Below are 21,993 nucleotides of genomic sequence, written 5' to 3' on the forward strand. Positions count from 1 at the left end.
TGTAAAAGTTGACTTGAAACAAAAGCAAAAATTGGTCAATTGGGAATTTTGCCATTTTGGGTGGAGGCAGAATCAGGATGAGCTCAAATGGCCATAAGTTAGGCTGCATTGCATACTAGCATCGGTCGTAATATAATTTTGACAATCTCTTTTATGGTCACAAATTGTAGTGCTTCAACAATTCTCGCATAAACACAGAAGTTAGCCAGGTTTGGAGCACCTGCCATGCAAGGCAAGGAACCCAGTTTGGTTCTTATCACAGCACGTGGGCTCGTCCGGGATTTGAACCCGGGACCTCCCGCACCCGAAGCGAGAATCATACCCCTAGACCAACGAGCCCCCGATATGGGCTTGTGTTACGCACTGCCTGGGATGCAGCTCAGAGTCCTTTTAATTCTACGTTTTTACAGGGCGCCATTAAATTTCATTGTGAAATTTCCGTATGAATTCTGTTGCGCAAAGACAAAAGTTTTCTATATGGCAATCAGAAATTCATACTTTAAGCGACAGCAGGATCTCAGCGTTTCTTAAATCGTTAATGGGTTTGATTTGCTGTCTTATAAAGACCATTGGTAATGCAAGAGGCACAGAAATGTTCAATTTAGTAAATGTGCAAGGAGCAAGAATGCTGTTTAATGCTGAATGGTCACTGAAGATTACAATCAATAATAGAAAGTATTTAAAATATCTTGGCAGAAATTCTGTTTTAGACCTTCTTGCTGTCGTGCATTGCAAATATTAAGCAAGTTTGCTCTTTTATGCTCAATGTCTATTGCTATGCTGTATTGTGCTCATTAGCATTTTTCATTCTTTAAACATTTTTGTATATATCCCTTCAACAATGTCTTTGCAAATGTAAAAGTTGACTTGAAACAAAAGCAAAAATTGGTCAATTGAGAATTTTGCCATTTTGGGTGGAGGGAGAATCAGGATGAGCTCAAATGGCCATAAATTAGGCTGCATTGCATACTAGCATCAGTCGTAATATAATTTTGAACTTGGCAATCGCTCTTATGGTCACAAATTGTAGTGCTTCAACAATTCTCGCATAAACACAGAATTCAGCCTGGTTTGGAGCACCTGCCGTGCAAGGCAAGGAACCCAGTTTGGTTCTTATCACAGCATGTGGGCTCGTCCGGGATTTGAACCCGGGACCTCTCGCACCCACAGCGAGAATCATACCCCTAGACCAACGAGCCCCCGATATGGGCTTGGGTTACGCACTGCCTGGGATGCAGCTCAGAGTCCTTTTAATTCTACGTTTTTACAGGGCGCCATTAAATTTCATTGTGAAATTTCCGTATGAATTCTGTTGCGCAAAGACAAAAGTTTTCTATATGGCAATCAGAAATTCATTCTTTAAGCGACAGCAGGATCTTGGCGTTTCTTAAATCGTTAATGGGTTTGATTTGCTGTCTTATAAAGTCCATTGGTAATGCAAGAGGCACAGAAATATTCAATTTAGTAAAAGTGCAAAGAGCAAGACTGCTGTTTAATGCTGAATGGTCATTGAAGATTACAATCAATAACAGAAAGCATTTAAAATATCTTGGCAGAAATTCTGTTTTAGACCTTCTTGCTGTCGTGCATTGCAAATATTAAGCAAGTTTGCTCTGTTATGGTCAATGTCTATTGCTATGCTGTATTGTGCTCATTAGCATTATTCATTCTTTAAACATTTTTGCATATATCCCTTCAACAACGTCTTTGGAAATGTAAAAGTTGACTTGAAACAAAAGCAAAAATTGGTCAATTGAGAATTTTGCCATTTTGGGTGGAGGGAGAATCAGGATGAGCTCAAATGGCCATAAGTTAGGCTGCATTGCATACTAGCATCGGTCATAATATAATTTTGAACTTGGCAATCTTTCTTATGGTCACAAATTGTAGTGCTTCAACAATTCTCACATAAACACAGAAGTCAGTCTGGTTTGGAGCACCTGCCGTGCAAGGCAAGGAACCCAGTTTGGTTCCTATCACAGCACGTGGGCTCGTCCGGGATTTGAACCCGGGACCTCTCGCACCCAAAGCGAGAATCACACCCCTAGACCAACGAGCCCCCGATATGGGCTTGGGTTACGCATTGCCTGGGATGCAGCTCAGAGTCCTTTTAATTCTACGTTTTTACAGGGCGCCATTAAATTTCATTGTGAAATTTCCGTATGAATTTTGTTGCGCAAAGACAAAAGTTTTCTATATGGCAATCAGAAATTAATTCTTTAAGCGACAGCAGGATCTAGGCGTTTCTTAAATCGTTAATGGATTTGATTTGCTGTCTTATAAAGTCCATTGGTAATGCAAGAGGCACATAAATATTCAATTTAGTAAAAGTGCAAAGAGCAAGACTGCTGTTTAATGCTGAATGGTCATTGAAGATTACAATCAATAACAGAAAGTATTTAAAATATCTTGGCAGAAATTCTGTTTTAGACCTTCTTGCTGTCGTGCATTGCACATGTTAAGCAAGATTGCTCTTTCATGGTCAATGTCTATTGCTATGCTGTATTGTGCTCATTAGCATTTTTCATTCTTTAAACATTTTTGTATATATCCCTTCAACAATGTCTTTCCAAATGTAAAAGTTGACTTGAAACAAAAGCAAAAATTGGTTAATTGAGAACTTTGCCATTTTGGGTGGAGGCAGAATCAGGATGAGCTCAAATGGCCATAAGAAAGGCTGCATTGCATACTAGCATCGGTCGTAATATAATTTTGAACTTGGCAATCTCTCTTATGGTCACAAATTGTAGTGCTTCAACAATTCTCGCATAAACACAGAAGTCAGCCTGGTTTGGAGAACCTGCCGTGCAAGGCAAGGAACCCAGTTTGGTTCCTATCACAGCACGTGGGCTCGTCCGGGATTTGAACCCGGGACCTCTCGCACCCAAAGTGAGAATCATACCCCTAGACCAACGAGCCCCCGATATGGGCTAGGGTTACGCTCTGCCTGGGATGCAGCTCAGAGTCCTTTTAATTATATATATTTACATGGCGCCATTAAATTCCACTGTGAAATTTCCGTATGCAATCTGTTGCGCAAAGACAAAAGTTTTCTATATGGCAATCAGAAATTCAGACTTTAAGCGACAGCAGGATCTCGGCGTTTCTTAAATCGTTAATGGGTTTGATTTGCTGTCTTATAAAGTCCATTGGTAATGCAAGAGGCACAGAAATATTCAATTTTGTAAAAGTGCAAAGAGCAAGACTGCTGTTTAATGCTGAATGGTCACTGAAGATTACAATCAATAATAGAAAGTATTTAAAATATCTTGGCAGAAATTCTGTTTTAGACCTTCTTGCTGTCGTGCATTGCAAATATTAAGCAAGTTTGCTCTTTTATGCTCAATGTCTATTGCTATGCTGTATTGTCCTCATTAGCATTTTTCATTCTTTAAACATTTTTGCATATATCCCTTCAACAATGTCTTTGCAAATGTAAAAGTTGACTTGAAACAAAAGCAAAAATTGGTCAATTGAGAATTTTGGCATTTTGGGTGGAGGCAGAATCAGGATGAGCTCAAATGGCCATAAGTTAGGCTGCATTGCATACTAGCATCGGTCGTAATATAATTTTGAACTTGGCAATCTCTCTTATGGTCACAAATTGTAGTGCTTCAACAATTCTCGCATAAACACGGAAGTCAGCCTCGTTTGGAGCACCTGCCGTGCAAGGCAAGGAACCCAGTTTAGTTCCCATCACAGCACGTGGGCTCATCCGGGATTTGAACCCGGGACCTCTCGCACCCAAAGCGAGAATCATACCCCTAGACCAACGAGCCCCCGATATGAGCTTGGGTTACGCACTGCCTGGGATGCAGCTCAGAGTCCTTTTAATTCTACGTTTTTACAGGGCGCCATTAAATTTCATTGTGAAATTTCCGTATGAATTCTGTTGCGCAAAGACAAAAGTTTTCTATATGGCAATCAGAAATTCAGACTTTAAGCGACAGCAGGATCTCAGCGTTTCTTAAATCGTTAATGGGTTTGATTTGCTGTCTTATAAAGACCATTGGTAATGCAAGAGGCACAGAAATGTTCAATTTAGTAAATGTGCAAGGAGCAAGACTGCTGTTTAATGCTGAATGGTCACTGAAGATTACAATCAATAATAGAAAGTATTTAAAATATCTTGGCAGAAATTCTGTTTTAGACCTTCTTGCTGTCGTGCATTGCAAATATTAAGCAAGTTTGCTCTGTTATGGTCAATGTCTATTGCTATGCTGTATGGTGCTCATTAACATTATTCATTCTTTAAACATTTTTGCATATATCCCTTCAACAACGTCTTTGGAAATGTAAAAGTTGACTTGAAACAAAAGCAAAAATTGGTCAATTGGGAATTTTGCCATTTTGGGTGGAGGCAGAATCAGGATGAGCTCAAATGGCCATAAGTTAGGCTGCATTGCATACTAGCATCGGTCGTAATATAATTTTGAACTTGGCAATCTCTCTTATGGTCACAAATTGTAGTGCTTCAACAATTCTCGCATAAACACAGAAGTCAGCCTCGTTTGGAGCACCTGCCGTGCAAGGCAAGGAACCCAGTTTAGTTCCCATCACAGCACGTGGGCTCGTCCGGGATTTGAACCCGGGACCTCTCGCACCCAAAGCGAGAATCATACCCCTAGACCAACGAGCCTCCGATATGGGCTTGGGTTACGCACTGCCTGGGATGCAGCTCAGAGTCCTTTTAATTCTACGTTTTTACAGGGCGCCATTAAATTTCATTGTGAAATTTCCGTATGAATTCTGTTGCGCAAAGACAAAAGTTTTCTATATGGCAATCAGAAATTCAGACTTTAAGCGACAGCAGGATCTCAGCGTTTCTTAAATCGTTAATGGGTATGATTTGCTGTCTTATAAAGACCATTGGTAATGCAAGAGGCACAGAAATGTTCAATTTAGTAAATGTGCAAGGAGCAAGACTGCTGTTTAATGCTGAATGGTCACTGAAGATTACAATCAATAATAGAAAGTATTTAAAATATCTTGGCAGAAATTCTGTTTTAGACCTTCTTGCTGTCGTGCATTGCAAATATTAAGCAAGTTTGCTCTGTTATGGTCAATGTCTATTGCTATGCTGTATTGTGCTCATTAGCATTATTCATTCTTTAAACATTTTTGCATATATCCCTTCAACAACGTCTTTGGAAATGTAAAAGTTGACTTGAAACAAAAGCAAAAATTGGTCAATTGGGAATTTTGCCATTTTGGGTGGAGGCAGAATCAGGATGAGCTCAAATGGCCATAAGTTAGGCTGCATTGCATACTAGCATCGGTCGTAATATAATTTTGAACTTGGCAATCTCTCTTATGGTCACAAATTGTAGTGCTTCAACAATTCTCGCATAAACACAGAAGTCAGCCTGTTTTGGAGCACCTGCCGTGCAATGCAAGGAACCCAGTTTGGTTCCTATCACAGCACATGTGCTCGTCCGGGATTTGAACCAGGGACCTCTCGCACCCAAAGCGAGAATCATACCCCTAGACCAACGAGCCCCCGATAAGGGCAAGGGTTACGCTCTGCCTGGGATGCAGCTCAGAGTCCTTTTAATTATATATATTTACATGGCGCCATTAAATTCCACTGTGAAATTTCCGTATGTAATCTGTTGCGCGAAGACAAAAGTTTTCTATATGGCAATCAGAAATTCAGACTTTAAGCGACAGCAGGATCTCGGCGTTTCTTAAATCGTTAATGAGTTTGATTTGCTGTCTTATAAAGACCATTGGTAATGCAAGAGGCACAGAAATGTTCAATTTAGTAAAAGTGCAAGGAGCAAGAATGCTGTTTAATGCTGAATGGTCACTGAAGATTACAATCAATAATAGAAAGTATTTAAAATATCTTGGCAGAAATTCTGTTTCAGACCTTCTTGCTGTCGTGCATTGCAAATATTAAGCAAGTTTGCTCTTTTATGGTCAATGTCTATTGCTATGCTGTATTGTGCTCATTAGCATTTTTCATTCTTTAAACATTTTTGCATATATCCCTTCAACAACGTCTTTGGAAATGTAAAAGTTGACTTGAAACAAAAGCAAAAATTGGTCAATTGGGAATTTTGCCATTTTGGGTGGAGGCAGAATCAGGATGAGCTCAAATGGCCATAAGTTAGGCTGCATTGCATACTAGCATCGGTCGTAATATAATTTTGAACTTGGCAATCTCTCTTATGGTCACAAATTGTAGTGCTTCAAGAATTCTCGCATAAACACAGAAGTCAGCCTCGTTTGGAGCACCTGCTGTGCAAGGCAAGGAACCCAGTTTGGTTCCTATCACAGCACGTGGGCTCGGCCGGGATTTGAACCCAGGACTTCTCGCACCCAAAGCGAGAATCATACCCCTAGACCAACGAGCCCCTGATATGGGCTTGGGTTACGCACTGCCTGGGATGCAGCTCAGAGTCCTTTTAATTCTACGTTTTTACAGGGCGCCATTAAATTTCATTGTGAAATTTCCGTATGAATTCTGTTGCGCAAAGACAAAAGTTTTCTATATGGCAATCAGAAATTCATACTTTAAGCGACAGCAGGAACTCAGCGTTTCTTAAATCGTTAATGGGTTTGATTTGCTGTCTTATAAAGACCATTGGTAATGCAAGAGGCACAGAAATGTTCAATTTAGTAAATGTGCAAGGAGCAAGACTGCTGTTTAATGCTGAATGGTCATTGAAGATTACAATCAATAATAGAAAGTATTTAAAATATCTTGGCAGAAATTCTGTTTCAGACCTTCTTGCTGTCGTGCATTGCAAATATTAAGCAAGTTTGCTCTTTTATGGTCAATGTCTATTGCTATGCTGTATTGTGCTCATTAGCATTTTTCATTCTTTAAACATTTTTGCATATATCCCTTCAACAACGTCTTTGGAAATGTAAAAGTTGACTTGAAACAAAAGCAAAAATTGGTCAATTGGGAATTTTGCCATTTTGGGTGGAGGCAGAATCAGGATGAGCTCAAATGGCCATAAGTTAGGCTGCATTGCATACTAGCATCGGTCGTAATATAATTTTGAACTTGGCAATCTCTCTTATGGTCACAAATTGTAGTGCTTCAAGAATTCTCGCATAAACACAGAAGTCAGCCTCGTTTGGAGCACCTGCTGTGCAAGGCAAGGAACCCAGTTTGGTTCCTATCACAGCACGTGGGCTCGGCCGGGATTTGAACCCAGGACTTCTCGCACCCAAAGCGAGAATCATACCCCTAGACCAACGAGCCCCTGATATGGGCTTGGGTTACGCACTGCCTGGGATGCAGCTCAGAGTCCTTTTAATTCTACGTTTTTACAGGGCGCCATTAAATTTCATTGTGAAATTTCCGTATGAATTCTGTTGCGCAAAGACAAAAGTTTTCTATATGGCAATCAGAAATTCATACTTTAAGCGACAGCAGGAACTCAGCGTTTCTTAAATCGTTAATGGGTTTGATTTGTTGTCTTATAAAGACCATTGGTAATGCAAGAGGCACAGAAATGTTCAATTTAGTAAATGTGCAAGGAGCAAGACTGCTGTTTAATGCTGAATGGTCATTGAAGATTACAAGCAATAATAGAAAGTATTTAAAATATCTTGGCAGAAATTCTGTTTTAGACCTTCTTGCTGTCGTGCATTGCAAATATTAAGCAAGTTTGCTCTGTTATGGTCAATGTCTATTGCTATGCTGTATTGTGCTCATTAGCATTATTCATTCTTTAAACATTTTTGCATATATCCCTTCAACAACGTCTTTGGAAATGTAAAAGTTGACTTGAAACAAAAGCAAAAATTGGTCAATTGGGAATTTTGCCATTTTGGGTGGAGGCAGAATCAGGATGAGCTCAAATGGCCATAAGTTAGGCTGCATTGCATACTAGCATCGGTCGTAATATAATTTTGAACTTGGCAATCTCTCTTATGGTCACAAATTGTAGTGCTTCAACAATTCTCGCATAAACACAGAAGTCAGCCTGGTTTGGAGCACCTGCCGTGCAAGGCAAGGAACCCAGTTTGGTTCCTATCACAGCACGTGGGCTCGGCCGGGATTTGAACCCAGGACTTCTCGCACCCAAAGCGAGAATCATACCCCTAGACCAACGAGCCCCCGATATGGGCTTGGGTTACGCACTGCCTGGGATGCAGCTCAGAGTCCTTTTAATTCTACGTTTTTACAGGGCGCCATTAAATTTCATTGTGAAATTTCCGTATGAATTCTGTTGCGCAAAGACAAAAGTTTTCTATATGGCAATCAGAAATTCATACTTTAAGCGACAGCAGGAACTCAGCGTTTCTTAAATCGTTAATGGGTTTGATTTGCTGTCTTATAAAGACCATTGGTAATGCAAGAGGCACAGAAATGTTCAATTTAGTAAATGTGCAAGGAGCAAGACTGCTGTTTAATGCTGAATGGTCATTGAAGATTACAAGCAATAATAGAAAGTATTTAAAATATCTTGGCAGAAATTCTGTTTTAGACCTTCTTGCTGTCGTGCATTGCAAATATTAAGCAAGTTTGCTCTGTTATGGTCAATGTCTATTGCTATGCTGTATTGTGCTCATTAGCATTATTCATTCTTTAAACATTTTTGCATATATCCCTTCAACAACGTCTTTGGAAATGTAAAAGTTGACTTGAAACAAAAGCAAAAATTGGTCAATTGGGAATTTTGCCATTTTGGGTGGAGGCAGAATCAGGATGAGCTCAAATGGCCATAAGTTAGGCTGCATTGCATACTAGCATCGGTCGTAATATAATTTTGAACTTGGCAATCTCTCTTATGGTCACAAATTGTAGTGCTTCAACAATTCTCGCATAAACACAGAAGTCAGCCTGGTTTGGAGCACCTGCCGTGCAAGGCAAGGAACCCAGTTTGGTTCCTATCACAGCACGTGGGCTCGTCCGGGATTTGAACCCGGGACCTCTCGCACCCAACGCTAGAATCATACCCCTATACCAACGATCCCCTGATATGTACTAGGGTTACGCTCTGCCTGGGATGCAGCTCAGAGTCCTTTTAATTGTATACATTTGCATGGCGCCATTAAATTCCACTGTGAAATTTCCGTATGCAATTTGTTGCGCAAAGACAAAAGTTTTCTATATGGCAATCAGAAATTCATACTTTAAGCGACAGCAGGATCTCAGCGTTTCTTAAATCGTTAATGGGTTTGATTTGCTGTCTTATAAAGACCATTGGTAATGGAAGAGGCACAGAAATGTTCAATTTAGTAAATGTGCAAGGAGCAAGACTGCTGTTTAATGCTGAATGGTCATTGAAGATTACAATCAATAATAGAAAGTATTTAAAATATCTTGCCAGAAATTCTGTTTTAGACCTTCTTGCTGTCGTGCATTGCAAATATTAAGCAAGTTTGCTCTTTTATGCTCAATGTCTATTGCTATGCTGTATTGTGCTCATTAGCATTTTTCATTCTTTAAATATTTTTGTATATATCCCTTCAACAACGTCTTTGGAAATGTAAAAGTTGACTTGAAACAAAAGCAAAAATTGGTCAATTGAGAATTTTGCCATTTTGGGTGGAGGGAGAATCAGGATGAGCTCAAATGGCCATAAGTTAGGCTGCATTGCATACTAGCATCGGTCGTAATATAATTTTGAATTTGGCAATCTCTCTTATGGTCAAAAATTGTAGTGCTTCAACAATTCTCGCATAAACACAGAAGTCAGCCTCGTTTGGAGCACCTGCCGTGCAAGGCAAGGGACGCAGTTTAGTTCCCATCACAGCACTTGGGCTCGTCTGGGATTTGAACCCGAGACCTCTCGCACCCAAAGCGAGAATCATACCCCTAGACCAACGAGCCCCCGATATGGGCTAGGGTTACGCTCTGCCTGGGATGCAGCTCAGAGTCCTTTTAATTATATATATTTACATGGCGCCATTAAATTCCACTGTGAAATTTCCGTATGCAATCTGTTGCGCAAAGACAAAAGTTTTCTATATGGCAATCAGAAATTCAGACTTTAAGCGACAGCAGGATCTCGGCGTTTCTTAAATCGTTAATGGGTTTGATTTGCTGTCTTATAAAGTCCATTGGTAATGCAAGAGGCACAGAAATATTCAATTTAGTAAAAGTGCAAAGAGCAAGACTGCTGTTTAATGCTGAATGGTCACTGAAGATTACAATCAATAATAGAAAGTATTTAAAATATCTTAGCAGAAATTCTGTTTTAGACCTTCTTGCTGTCGTGCATTGCAAATATTAAGCAAGTTTGCTCTTTTATGCTCAATGTCTATTGCTATGCTGTATTGTGCTCATTAGCATTTTTCATTCTTTAAACATTTTTGCATATATCCCTTCAACAATGTCTTTGCAAATGTAAAAGTTGACTTGAAACAAAAGCAAAAATTGGTCAATTGAGAATTTTGCCATATTGGGTGGAGGGAGAATCAGGATGAGCTCAAAAGGCCATAAGTTAGGCTGCATTGCATACTAGCATCGGTCGTAATATAATTTTGAACTTGGCAATCTCTCTTATGGTCACAAATTGTAGTGCTTCAACAATTCTCGCATAAACACAGAAGTCAGCCTGGTTTGGAGCACCTGCCGTGCAAGGCAAGGAACCCAGTTTGGTTCCTATCACAGCACGTGGGCTCGGCCGGGATTTGAACCCAGGACTTCTCGCACCCAAAGCGAGAATCATACCCCTAGACCAACGAGCCCCCGATATGGGCTTGGGTTACGCACTGCCTGGGATGCAGCTCAGAGTCCTTTTAATTCTACGTTTTTACAGGGCGCCATTAAATTTCATTGTGAAATTTCCGTATGAATTCTGTTGCGCAAAGACAAAAGTTTTCTATATGGCAATCAGAAATTCATACTTTAAGCGACAGCAGGAACTCAGCGTTTCTTAAATCGTTAATGGGTTTGATTTGCTGTCTTATAAAGACCATTGGTAATGCAAGAGGCACAGAAATGTTCAATTTAGTAAATGTGCAAGGAGCAAGACTGCTGTTTAATGCTGAATGGTCATTGAAGATTACAAGCAATAATAGAAAGTATTTAAAATATCTTGGCAGAAATTCTGTTTTAGACCTTCTTGCTGTCGTGCATTGCAAATATTAAGCAAGTTTGCTCTGTTATGGTCAATGTCTATTGCTATGCTGTATTGTGCTCATTAGCATTATTCATTCTTTAAACATTTTTGCATATATCCCTTCAACAACGTCTTTGGAAATGTAAAAGTTGACTTGAAACAAAAGCAAAAATTGGTCAATTGGGAATTTTGCCATTTTGGGTGGAGGCAGAATCAGGATGAGCTCAAATGGCCATAAGTTAGGCTGCATTGCATACTAGCATCGGTCGTAATATAATTTTGAACTTGGCAATCTCTCTTATGGTCACAAATTGTAGTGCTTCAACAATTCTCGCATAAACACAGAAGTCAGCCTGGTTTGGAGCACCTGCCGTGCAAGGCAAGGAACCCAGTTTGGTTCCTATCACAGCACGTGGGCTCGTCCGGGATTTGAACCCGGGACCTCTCGCACACAACGCTAGAATCATACCCCTATACCAACGATCCCCTGATATGTACTAGGGTTACGCTCTGCCTGGGATGCAGCTCAGAGTCCTTTTAATTGTATACATTTGCATGGCGCCATTAAATTCCACTGTGAAATTTCCGTATGCAATTTGTTGCGCAAAGACAAAAGTTTTCTATATGGCAATCAGAAATTCATACTTTAAGCGACAGCAGGATCTCAGCGTTTCTTAAATCGTTAATGGGTTTGATTTGCTGTCTTATAAAGACCATTGGTAATGGAAGAGGCACAGAAATGTTCAATTTAGTAAATGTGCAAGGAGCAAGACTGCTGTTTAATGCTGAATGGTCATTGAAGATTACAATCAATAATAGAAAGTATTTAAAATATCTTGCCAGAAATTCTGTTTTAGACCTTCTTGCTGTCGTGCATTGCAAATATTAAGCAAGTTTGCTCTTTTATGCTCAATGTCTATTGCTATGCTGTATTGTGCTCATTAGCATTTTTCATTCTTTAAATATTTTTGTATATATATCCCTTCAACAACGTCTTTGGAAATGTAAAAGTTGACTTGAAACAAAAGCAAAAATTGGTCAATTGAGAATTTTGCCATTTTGGGTGGAGGGAGAATCAGGATGAGCTCAAATGGCCATAAGTTAGGCTGCATTGCATACTAGCATCGGTCGTAATATAATTTTGAATTTGGCAATCTCTCTTATGGTCAAAAATTGTAGTGCTTCAACAATTCTCGCATAAACACAGAAGTCAGCCTCGTTTGGAGCACCTGCCGTGCAAGGCAAGGGACGCAGTTTAGTTCCCATCACAGCACTTGGGCTCGTCTGGGATTTGAACCCGAGACCTCTCGCACCCAAAGCGAGAATCATACCCCTAGACCAACGAGCCCCCGATATGGGCTAGGGTTACGCTCTGCCTGGGATGCAGCTCAGAGTCCTTTTAATTATATATATTTACATGGCGCCATTAAATTCCACTGTGAAATTTCCGTATGCAATCTGTTGCGCAAAGACAAAAGTTTTCTATATGGCAATCAGAAATTCAGACTTTAAGCGACAGCAGGATCTCGGCGTTTCTTAAATCGTTAATGGGTTTGATTTGCTGTCTTATAAAGTCCATTGGTAATGCAAGAGGCACAGAAATATTCAATTTAGTAAAAGTGCAAAGAGCAAGACTGCTGTTTAATGCTGAATGGTCACTGAAGATTACAATCAATAATAGAAAGTATTTAAAATATCTTAGCAGAAATTCTGTTTTAGACCTTCTTGCTGTCGTGCATTGCAAATATTAAGCAAGTTTGCTCTTTTATGCTCAATGTCTATTGCTATGCTGTATTGTGCTCATTAGCATTTTTCATTCTTTAAACATTTTTGCATATATCCCTTCAACAATGTCTTTGCAAATGTAAAAGTTGACTTGAAACAAAAGCAAAAATTGGTCAATTGAGAATTTTGCCATATTGGGTGGAGGGAGAATCAGGATGAGCTCAAAAGGCCATAAGTTAGGCTGCATTGCATACTAGCATCGGTCGTAATATAATTTTGAATTTGGCAATCTCTCTTATGGTCAAAAATTGTAGTGCTTCAACAATTCTCGCATAAACACAGAAGTCAGCCTTGTTTGGAGCACCTGCCGTGCAAGGCAAGGAACGCAGTTTAGTTCCCATCACAGCACATGGGCTCGTCCGGGATTTGAACCCGGGACCTCTCGCACCCAAAGCGAGAATCATACCCCTAGACCAACGAGCCCCCGATATGGGCTAGGGTTACGCTCTGCCTGGGATGCAGCTCAGAGTCCTTTTAATTATATATATTTACATGGCGCCATTAAATTCCACTGTGAAATTTCCGTATGCAATCTGTTGCGCAAAGACAAAAGTTTTCTATATGGCAATCAGAAATTCAGACTTTAAGCGACAGCAGGATCTCAGCGTTTCTTAAATCATTAATGGGTTTGATTTGCTGTCTTATAAAGACCATTGGTAATGGAAGAGGCACAGAAATGTTCAATTTAGTAAATGTGCAAGGAGCAAGACTGCTGTTTAATGCTGAATGGTCATTGAAGATTACAATCAATAATAGAAAGTATTTAAAATATCTTGGCAGAAATTCTGTTTTAGACCTTCTTGCTGTCGTGCATTGCACATCTTAAGCAAGATTGCTCTTTCATGGTCAATGTCTATTGCTATGCTGTATTGTGCTCATTAGCATTATTCATTCTTTAAACATTTTTGCATATATCCCTTCAACAACGTCTTTGGAAATGTAAAAGTTGACTTGAAACAAAAGCAAAATTTGGTCAATTGGGAATTTTGCCATTTTGGGTGGAGGCAGAATCAGGATGAGCTCAAATGGCCATAAGTTAGGCTGCATTGCATACTAGCATCGGTCGTAATATAATTTTGAACTTGGCAATCTCTCTTATGGTCACAAATTGTAGTGCTTCAACAATTCTCGCATAAACACAGAAGTCAGCCTGGTTTGGAGCACCTGCCGTGCAAGGCAAGGAACTCAGTTTGGTTCCTATCACAGCACGTGGGCTCGTCCGGGATTTGAACCCGGGACCTCTCGCACCCAAAGCGAGAATCATACCCCTAGACCAACGAGCCCCTGATATGGACTAGGGTTACGCTCTGCCTGGGATGCAGCTCAGAGTCCTTTTAATTATATATATTTACATGGCGCCATTAAATTCCACTGTGAAATTTCCGTATGCAATTTGTTGCGCAAAGACAAAAGTTTTCTATATGGCAATCAGAAATTCATACTTTAAGCGACAGCAGGATCTCAGCGTTTCTTAAATCGTTAATGGGTTTGATTTGCTGTCTTATAAAGACCATTGGTAATGGAAGAGGCACAGAAATGTTCAATTTAGTAAATGTGCAAGGAGCAAGACTGCTGTTTAATGCTGAATGGTCATTGAAGATTACAATCAATAATAGAAAGTATTTGAAATATCTTGCCAGAAATTCTGTTTTAGACCTTCTTGCTGTCGTGCATTGCAAATATTAAGCAAGTTTGCTCTTTTATGCTCAATGTCTATTGCTATGCTGTATTGTGCTCATTAGCATTTTTCATTCTTTAAATATTTTTGTATATATCCCTTCAACAACGTCTTTGGAAATGTAAAAGTTGACTTGAAACAAAAGCAAAAATTGGTCAATTGAGAATTTTGCCATTTTGGGTGGAGGGAGAATCAGGATGAGCTCAAATGGCCATAAGTTAGGCTGCATTGCATACTAGCATCGGTCGTAATATAATTTTGAATTTGGCAATCTCTCTTATGGTCAAAAATTGTAGTGCTTCAACAATTCTCGCATAAACACAGAAGTCAGCCTCGTTTGGAGCACCTGCCGTGCAAGGCAAGGGACGCAGTTTAGTTCCCATCACAGCACTTGGGCTCGTCTGGGATTTGAACCCGGGACCTCTCGCACCCAAAGCGAGAATCATACCCCTAGACCAACGAGCCCCCGATATGGGCTAGGGTTACGCTCTGCCTGGGATGCAGCTCAGAGTCCTTTTAATTATATATATTTACATGGCGCCATTAAATTCCACTGTGAAATTTCCGTATGCAATCTGTTGCGCAAAGACAAAAGTTTTCTATACGGCAATCAGAAATTCAGACTTTAAGCGACAGCAGGATCTCGGCGTTTCTTAAATCGTTAATGGGTTTGATTTGCTGTCTTATAAAGTCCATTGGTAATGCAAGAGGCACAGAAATATTCAATTTAGTAAAAGTGCAAAGAGCAAGACTGCTGTTTAATGCTGAATGGTCACTGAAGATTACAATCAATAATAGAAAGTATTTAAAATATCTTGGCAGAAATTCTGTTTTAGACCTTCTTGCTGTCGTGCATTGCAAATATTAAGCAAGTTTGCTCTTTTATGCTCAATGTCTATTGCTATGCTGTATTGTGCTCATTAGCATTTTTCATTCTTTAAACATTTTTGCATATATCCCTTCAACAATGTCTTTGCAAATGTAAAAGTTGACTTGAAACAAAAGCAAAAATTGGTCAATTGAGAATTTTGCCATATTGGGTGGAGGGAGAATCAGGATGAGCTCAAATGGCCATAAGTTAGGCTGCATTGCATACTAGCATCGGTCGTAATATAATTTTGAATTTGGCAATCTCTCTTATGGTCAAAAATTGTAGTGCTTCAACAATTCTCGCATAAACACAGAAGTCAGCCTTGTTTGGAGCACCTGCCGTGCAAGGCAAGGAACGTAGTTTAGTTCCCATCACAGCACGTGGGCTCGTCCGGGATTTGAACCCGGGACCTCTCGCACCCAAAGCGAGAATCATACCCCTAGACCAACGAGCCCCTGATATGGACTAGGGTTACGCTCTGCCTGGGATGCAGCTCAGAGTCCTTTTAATTATATATATTTATATGGCGCCATTAAATTCCACTGTGAAATTTCCGTATGCAATTTGTTGCGCAAAGACAAAAGTTTTCTATATGGCAATCAGAAATTCATACTTTAAGCGACAGCAGGATCTCAGCGTTTCTTAAATCGTTAATGGGTTTGATTTGCTGTCTTATAAAGACCATTGGTAATGGAAGAGGCACAGAAATGTTCAATTTAGTAAATGTGCAAGGAGCAAGACTGCTGTTTAATGCTGAATGGTCATTGAAGATTACAATCAATAATAGAAAGTATTTGAAATATCTTGCCAGAAATTCTGTTTTAGACCTTCTTGCTGTCGTGCATTGCAAATATTAAGCAAGTTTGCTCTTTTATGCTCAATGTCTATTGCTATGCTGTATTGTGCTCATTAGCATTTTTCATTCTTTAAATATTTTTGTATATATCCCTTCAACAACGTCTTTGGAAATGTAAAAGTTGACTTGAAACAAAAGCAAAAATTGGTCAATTGAGAATTTTGCCATTTTGGGTGGAGGGAGAATCAGGATGAGCTCAAATGGCCATAAGTTAGGCTGCATTGCATACTAGCATCGGTCGTAATATAATTTTGAATTTGGCAATCTCTCTTATGGTCAAAAGTTGTAGTGCTTCAACAATTCTCGCATAAACACAGAAGTCAGCCTCGTTTGGAGCACCTGCCGTGCAAGGCAAGGGACGCAGTTTAGTTCCCATCACAGCACTTGGGCTCGTCTGGGATTTGAACCCGGGACCTCTCGCACCCAAAGCGAGAATCATACCCCTAGACCAACGAGCCCCCGATATGGGCTAGGGTTACGCTCTGCCTGGGATGCAGCTCAGAGTCCTTTTAATTATATATATTTACATGGCGCCATTAAATTCCACTGTGAAATTTCCGTATGCAATCTGTTGCGCAAAGACAAAAGTTTTCTATACGGCAATCAGAAATTCAGACTTTAAGCGACAGCAGGATCTCGGCGTTTCTTAAATCGTTAATGGGTTTGATTTGCTGTCTTATAAAGTCCATTGGTAATGCAAGAGGCACAGAAATATTCAATTTAGTAAAAGTGCAAAGAGCAAGACTGCTGTTTAATGCTGAATGGTCACTGAAGATTACAATCAATAATAGAAAGTATTTAAAATATCTTGCCAGAAATTCTGTTTTAGACCTTCTTGCTGTCGTGCATTGCAAATATTAAGCAAGTTTGCTCTTTTATGCTCAATGTCTATTGCTATGCTGTATTGTGCTCATTAGCATTTTTCATTCTTTAAACATTTTTGCATATATCCCTTCAACAATGTCTTTGCAAATGTAAAAGTTGACTTGAAACAAAAGCAAAAATTGGTCAATTGAGAATTTTGCCATATTGGGTGGAGGGAGAATCAGGATGAGCTCAAATGGCCATAAGTTAGGCTGCATTGCATACTAGCATCGGTCGTAATATAATTTTGAATTTGGCAATCTCTCTTATGGTCAAAAATTGTAGTGCTTCAACAATTCTCGCATAAACACAGAAGTCAGCCTTGTTTGGAGCACCTGCCGTGCAAGGCAAGGAACGCAGTTTAGTTCCCATCACAGCACGTGGGCTCGTCCGGGATTTGAACCCGGGACCTCTCGCACCCAAAGCGAGAATCATACCCCTAGACCAACGAGCCCCCGATAGGGGCTAGGGTTACGCTCTGCCTGGGATGCAGCTCAGAGTCCTTTTAATTATATATATTTACATGACGCCATTAAATTCCACTGTGAAATTTCCGTATGCAATCTGTTGCGCAAAGACAAAAGTTTTCTATATGGCAATCAGAAATTCAGACTTTAAGCGACAGCAGGATCTCAGCGTTTCTTAAATCATTAATGGGTTTGATTTGCTGTCTTATAAAGACCATTGGTAATGGAAGAGGCACAGAAATGTTCAATTTAGTAAATGTGCAAGGAGCAAGACTGCTGTTTAATGCTGAATGGTCATTGAAGATTACAATCAATAATAGAAAGTATTTCAAATATCTTGGCAGAAATTCTGTTTTAGACCTTCTTGCTGTCGTGCATTGCACATCTTAAGCAAGATTGCTCTTTCATGGTCAATGTCTATTGCTATGCTGTATTGTGCTCATTAGCATTATTCATTCTTTAAACATTTTTGCATATATCCCTTCAACAACGTCTTTGGAAATGTAAAAGTTGACTTGAAACAAAAGCAAAATTTGGTCAATTGGGAATTTTGCCATTTTGGGTGGAGGCAGAATCAGGATGAGCTCAAATGGCCATAAGTTAGGCTGCATTGCATACTAGCATCGGTCGTAATATAATTTTGAACTTGGCAATCTCTCTTATGGTCACAAATTGTAGTGCTTCAACAATTCTCGCATAAACACAGAAGTCAGCCTGGTTTGGAGCACCTGCCGTGCAAGGCAAGGAACCCAGTTTGGTTCCTATCACAGCACGTGGGCTCGTCCGGGATTTGAACCCGGGACCTCTCGCACCCAAAGCGAGAATCATACCCCTAGACCAACGAGCCCCTGATATGGACTAGGGTTACGCTCTGCCTGGGATGCAGCTCAGAGTCCTTTTAATTATATATATTTACATGGCGCCATTAAATTCCACTGTGAAATTTCCGTATGCAATTTGTTGCGCAAAGACAAAAGTTTTCTATATGGCAATCAGAAATTCAGACTTTAAGCGACAGCAGGATCTCGGCGTTTCTTAAATCGTTAATGAGTTTGATTTGCTGTCTTATAAAGACCATTGGTAATGCAAGAGGCACAGAAATGTTCAATTTAGTAAAAGTGCAAGGAGCAAGAATGCTGTTTAATGCTGAATGGTCACTGAAGATTACAATCAATAATAGAAAGTATTTAAAATATCTTGGCAGAAATTCTGTTTCAGACCTTCTTGCTGTCGCGCATTGCAAATATTAAGCAAGTTTGCTTTTTATGGTCAATGTCTATTGCTATGCTGTATTGTGCTCATTAGCATTTTTCATTCTTTAAACATTTTTGCACATATCCCTTCAACAACGTCTTTGGAAATGTAAAAGTTGACTTGAAACAAAAGCAAAAATTGGTCAATTGGGAATTTTGCCATTTTGGGTGGAGGCAGAATCAGGATGAGCTCAAATGGCCATAAGTTAGGCTGCATTGCATACTAGCATTGGTCGTAATATAATTTTGAACTTGGCAATCTCTCTTATGGTCACAAATTGTAGTGCTTCAACAATTCTCGCATAAACACAGAAGTCAGCCTCGTTTGGAGCACCTGCCGTGCAAGGCAAGGAACCCAGTTTGGTTCCCATCACAGCACGTGGGCTCGTCCGGGATTTGAACCTGGGACCTCTCGCACCCAAAGCGAGAATCATACCCCTAGACCAACGAGCCCCCGATATGGGTTTGGGTTACGCACTGCCTGGGATGCAGCTCAGAGTCCTTTTAATTCTACGTTTTTACAGGGCGCCATTAAATTTCATTGTGAAATTTCCGTATGAATTCTGTTGCGCAAAGACAAAAGTTTTCTATATGGCAATCAGAAATTCAGACTTTAAGCGACAGCAGGATCTCAGCGTTTCTTAAATCGTTAATGGGTTTCATTTGCTGTCTTATAAAGACCATTGGTAATGCAAGAGGCACAGAAATGTTCAATTTAGTAAATGTGCAAGGAGCAAGACTGCTGTTTAATGCTGAATGGTCACTGAAGATTACAATCAATAATAGAAAGTATTTAAAATATCTTGGCAGAAATTCTGTTTTAGACCTTCTTGCTGTCGTGCATTGCAAATATTAAGCAAGTTTGCTCTGTTATGGTCAATGTCTATTGCTATGCTGTATTGTGCTCATTAGCATTATTCATTCTTTAAACATTTTTGCATATATCCCTTCAACAATGTCTTTGGAAATGTAAAAGTTGACTTGAAACAAAAGCAAAAATTGGTCAATTGGGAATTTTGCCATTTTGGGTGGAGGCAGAATCAGGATGAGCTCAAATGGCCATAAGTTAGGCTGCATTGCATACTAGCATCGGTCGTAATATAATTTTGAACTTGGCAATCTCTCTTATGGTCACAAATTGTAGTGCTTCAATAATTCTCGCATAAACACAGAAGTCAGACTGGTTTGGAGAACCTGCCGTGCAAGGCAAGGAAACCAGTTTGGTTCCTATCACAGCACGTGGGCTCGTCCGGGATTTGAACCCGGGACCTCTCGCACCCAAAGCGAGAATCATACCCCTAGACCAACGAGCCCCCGATATGGGCTAGGGTTACGCACTGCCTGGGATGCAGCTCAGAGTCCTTTTAATTATATATATTTACATGGCGCAATTAAATTCCACTGTGAAATTTCCGTATGCAATCTGTTGCGCAAAGACAAAAGTTTTCTATATGGCAATCAGAAATTCAGACTTTAAGCGACAGCAGGATCTCGGCGTTTCTTAAATCGTTAATGAGTTTGATTTGCTATCTTATAAAGACCATTGGTAATGCAAGAGGCACAGAAATGTTCAATTTAGTAAAAGTGCAAGGAGCAAGAATGCTGTTTAATGCTGAATGGTCACTGAAGATTACAATCAATAATAGAAAGTATTTAAAATATCTTGGCAGAAATTCTGTTTCAGACCTTCTTGCTGTCGAGCATTGCAAATATTAAGCAAGTTTGCTTTTCATGGTCAATGTCTATTGCTATGCTGTATTGTGCTCATTAGCATTTTTCATTCTTTAAACATTTTTGCACATATCCCTTCAACAACGTCTTTGGAAATGTAAAAGTTGACTTGAAACAAAAGCAAAAATTGGTCAATTGGGAATTTTGCCATTTTGGGTGGAGGCAGAATCAGGATGAGCTCAAATGGCCATAAGTTAGACTGCATTGCATACTAGCATTGGTCGTAATATAATTTTGAACTTGGCAATCTCTCTTATGGTCACAAATTGTAGTGCTTCAACAATTCTCGCATAAACACAGAAGTCAGCCTCGTTTGGAGCACCTGCCGTGCAAGGCAAGGAACCCAGTTTGGTTCCCATCACAGCACGTGGGCTCGTCCGGGATTTGAACCTGGGACCTCTCGCACCCAAAGCGAGAATCATACCCCTAGACCAACGAGCCCCCGATATGGGCTAGGGTTACGCACTGCCTGGGATGCAGCTCAGAGTCCTTTTAATTCTACGTTTTTACAGGGCGCCATTAAATTTCATTGTGAAATTTCCGTATGAATTCTGTTGCGCAAAGACAAAAGTTTTCTATATGGCAATCAGAAATTCATACTTTAAGCGACAGCAGGAACTCAGCGTTTCTTAAATCGTTAATGGGTTTGATTTGCTGTCTTATAAAGACCATTGGTAATGCAAGAGGCACAGAAATGTTCAATTTAGTAAATGTGCAAGGAGCAAGACTGCTGTTTAATGCTGAATGGTCACTGAAGATTACAAGCAATAATAGAAAGTATTTAAAATATCTTGGCAGAAATTCTGTTTTAGACCTTCTTGCTGTCGTGCATTGCAAATATTAAGCAAGTTTGCTCTGTTATGGTCAATGTCTATTGCTATGCTGTATTGTGCTCATTAGCATTATTCATTCTTTAAACATTTTTGCATATATCCCTTCAACAACGTCTTTGGAAATGTAAAAGTTGACTTGAAACAAAAGCAAAAATTGGTCAATTGGGAATTTTGCCATTTTGGGTGGAGGCAGAATCAGGATGAGCTCAATTGGCCATAAGTTAGGCTGCATTGCATACTAGCATCGGTCGTAATATAATTTTGAACTTGGCAATCTCTCTTATGGTCACAAATTGTAGTGCTTCAACAATTCTCGCATAAACACAGAAGTCAGCCTGGTTTGGAGCACCTGCCGTGCAAGGCAAGGAACCCAGTTTGGTTCCTATCACAGCACGTGGGCTCGTCCGGGATTTGAACCCGGGACCTCTCGCACCCAAAGCGAGAATCATACCCCTAGACCAACGAGCCCCTGATATGGACTAGGGTTACGCTCTGCCTGGGATGCAGCTCAGAGTCCTTTTAATTATATACATTTACATGGCGCCATTAAATTCCACTGTGAAATTTCCGTATGCAATTTGTTGCGCAAAGACAAAAGTTTTCTATATGGCAATCAGAAATT

The 21,993-nt window shown here is 39.9% G+C and overlaps 20 non-coding genes across 20 annotated transcripts; all 20 read right to left on the minus strand.

The window, feature by feature from the left end:
* Window positions 1–267: 267 nt before the first annotated feature.
* Window positions 268–339, minus strand: trnap-cgg (transfer RNA proline (anticodon CGG)). The gene has a single exon. It is a non-coding gene; the product is annotated as a tRNA-Pro (tRNA).
* A 788-nt stretch (window positions 340–1,127) lies between these two features.
* Window positions 1,128–1,199, minus strand: trnap-ugg (transfer RNA proline (anticodon UGG)). Its single transcript has one exon. It is a non-coding gene; the product is annotated as a tRNA-Pro (tRNA).
* Window positions 1,200–1,987: 788 nt separating this feature from the next.
* Window positions 1,988–2,059, minus strand: trnap-ugg (transfer RNA proline (anticodon UGG)). The gene has a single exon. It is a non-coding gene; the product is annotated as a tRNA-Pro (tRNA).
* A 788-nt stretch (window positions 2,060–2,847) lies between these two features.
* Window positions 2,848–2,919, minus strand: trnap-ugg (transfer RNA proline (anticodon UGG)). The gene has a single exon. It is a non-coding gene; the product is annotated as a tRNA-Pro (tRNA).
* Window positions 2,920–3,707: 788 nt separating this feature from the next.
* Window positions 3,708–3,779, minus strand: trnap-ugg (transfer RNA proline (anticodon UGG)). The gene has a single exon. It is a non-coding gene; the product is annotated as a tRNA-Pro (tRNA).
* Window positions 3,780–4,567: 788 nt separating this feature from the next.
* Window positions 4,568–4,639, minus strand: trnap-ugg (transfer RNA proline (anticodon UGG)). The gene has a single exon. It is a non-coding gene; the product is annotated as a tRNA-Pro (tRNA).
* Window positions 4,640–5,426: 787 nt separating this feature from the next.
* trnap-ugg (transfer RNA proline (anticodon UGG)) lies at window positions 5,427–5,499 on the minus strand. The gene has a single exon. It is a non-coding gene; the product is annotated as a tRNA-Pro (tRNA).
* A 4,228-nt stretch (window positions 5,500–9,727) lies between these two features.
* trnap-ugg (transfer RNA proline (anticodon UGG)) lies at window positions 9,728–9,799 on the minus strand. Its single transcript has one exon. It is a non-coding gene; the product is annotated as a tRNA-Pro (tRNA).
* A 2,510-nt stretch (window positions 9,800–12,309) lies between these two features.
* Window positions 12,310–12,381, minus strand: trnap-ugg (transfer RNA proline (anticodon UGG)). Its single transcript has one exon. It is a non-coding gene; the product is annotated as a tRNA-Pro (tRNA).
* A 788-nt stretch (window positions 12,382–13,169) lies between these two features.
* On the minus strand, window positions 13,170–13,241 carry trnap-ugg (transfer RNA proline (anticodon UGG)). The gene has a single exon. It is a non-coding gene; the product is annotated as a tRNA-Pro (tRNA).
* Window positions 13,242–14,029: 788 nt separating this feature from the next.
* Window positions 14,030–14,101, minus strand: trnap-ugg (transfer RNA proline (anticodon UGG)). The gene has a single exon. It is a non-coding gene; the product is annotated as a tRNA-Pro (tRNA).
* A 788-nt stretch (window positions 14,102–14,889) lies between these two features.
* On the minus strand, window positions 14,890–14,961 carry trnap-ugg (transfer RNA proline (anticodon UGG)). Its single transcript has one exon. It is a non-coding gene; the product is annotated as a tRNA-Pro (tRNA).
* A 788-nt stretch (window positions 14,962–15,749) lies between these two features.
* On the minus strand, window positions 15,750–15,821 carry trnap-ugg (transfer RNA proline (anticodon UGG)). Its single transcript has one exon. It is a non-coding gene; the product is annotated as a tRNA-Pro (tRNA).
* Window positions 15,822–16,609: 788 nt separating this feature from the next.
* trnap-ugg (transfer RNA proline (anticodon UGG)) lies at window positions 16,610–16,681 on the minus strand. The gene has a single exon. It is a non-coding gene; the product is annotated as a tRNA-Pro (tRNA).
* Window positions 16,682–17,469: 788 nt separating this feature from the next.
* Window positions 17,470–17,541, minus strand: trnap-ugg (transfer RNA proline (anticodon UGG)). Its single transcript has one exon. It is a non-coding gene; the product is annotated as a tRNA-Pro (tRNA).
* A 788-nt stretch (window positions 17,542–18,329) lies between these two features.
* trnap-ugg (transfer RNA proline (anticodon UGG)) lies at window positions 18,330–18,401 on the minus strand. Its single transcript has one exon. It is a non-coding gene; the product is annotated as a tRNA-Pro (tRNA).
* A 787-nt stretch (window positions 18,402–19,188) lies between these two features.
* On the minus strand, window positions 19,189–19,260 carry trnap-ugg (transfer RNA proline (anticodon UGG)). The gene has a single exon. It is a non-coding gene; the product is annotated as a tRNA-Pro (tRNA).
* A 788-nt stretch (window positions 19,261–20,048) lies between these two features.
* Window positions 20,049–20,120, minus strand: trnap-ugg (transfer RNA proline (anticodon UGG)). The gene has a single exon. It is a non-coding gene; the product is annotated as a tRNA-Pro (tRNA).
* A 787-nt stretch (window positions 20,121–20,907) lies between these two features.
* On the minus strand, window positions 20,908–20,979 carry trnap-ugg (transfer RNA proline (anticodon UGG)). Its single transcript has one exon. It is a non-coding gene; the product is annotated as a tRNA-Pro (tRNA).
* Window positions 20,980–21,767: 788 nt separating this feature from the next.
* trnap-ugg (transfer RNA proline (anticodon UGG)) lies at window positions 21,768–21,839 on the minus strand. Its single transcript has one exon. It is a non-coding gene; the product is annotated as a tRNA-Pro (tRNA).
* Window positions 21,840–21,993: the final 154 nt, after the last annotated feature.

This window comes from Brienomyrus brachyistius, unplaced genomic scaffold, assembly GCF_023856365.1.
Source record: "Brienomyrus brachyistius isolate T26 unplaced genomic scaffold, BBRACH_0.4 scaffold55, whole genome shotgun sequence".
Lineage (NCBI taxonomy): Eukaryota > Metazoa > Chordata > Actinopteri > Osteoglossiformes > Mormyridae > Brienomyrus > Brienomyrus brachyistius.